Source organism: Branchiostoma floridae, chromosome 6, assembly GCF_000003815.2.
Source record: "Branchiostoma floridae strain S238N-H82 chromosome 6, Bfl_VNyyK, whole genome shotgun sequence".
Lineage (NCBI taxonomy): Eukaryota > Metazoa > Chordata > Leptocardii > Amphioxiformes > Branchiostomatidae > Branchiostoma > Branchiostoma floridae.
In genome coordinates, this window is record NC_049984.1 from 20,469,853 (window position 1) to 20,470,170 (window position 318).

General features: G+C 43.7%; 1 protein-coding gene across 1 annotated transcript in view; it reads left to right on the top strand.

Annotated features, from left to right (window-relative positions):
• LOC118418185 (protein Jumonji-like) overlaps positions 1 to 318 on the top strand; it is a gene marked incomplete in the record, with an annotated part of 22,489 nt that overhangs the window by 1,018 nt on the left and 21,153 nt on the right.

Genomic DNA, 318 nt, shown 5'->3' on the forward strand with positions numbered 1-318 from the left:
TTCATCGCCGAAAATCGAAGCCGCCATATTGAAAATCCTGCTCCTTCACGTGACCCCGGCAGTGGTCGGCCGATTTTGCATAAGGTTCGTGCAAATCACATAAGGTTCGTGTGTGTCACATAAGGTTTGTACGTTTTCGCATAGCGATTCGTGTAATTTTCATAAGATTCGTGTGTTTTCGCGTAATGATTTGTGTGTATCTCATATTAATATTCGTACGAATCTCATAGGGTTCGTGCAAATGCTTAGGCACCCCTGTTATAGCACCTGCTACCAACAGTCACAGATGGGTATACTGGGTTCTAGCTAGTGCATTTT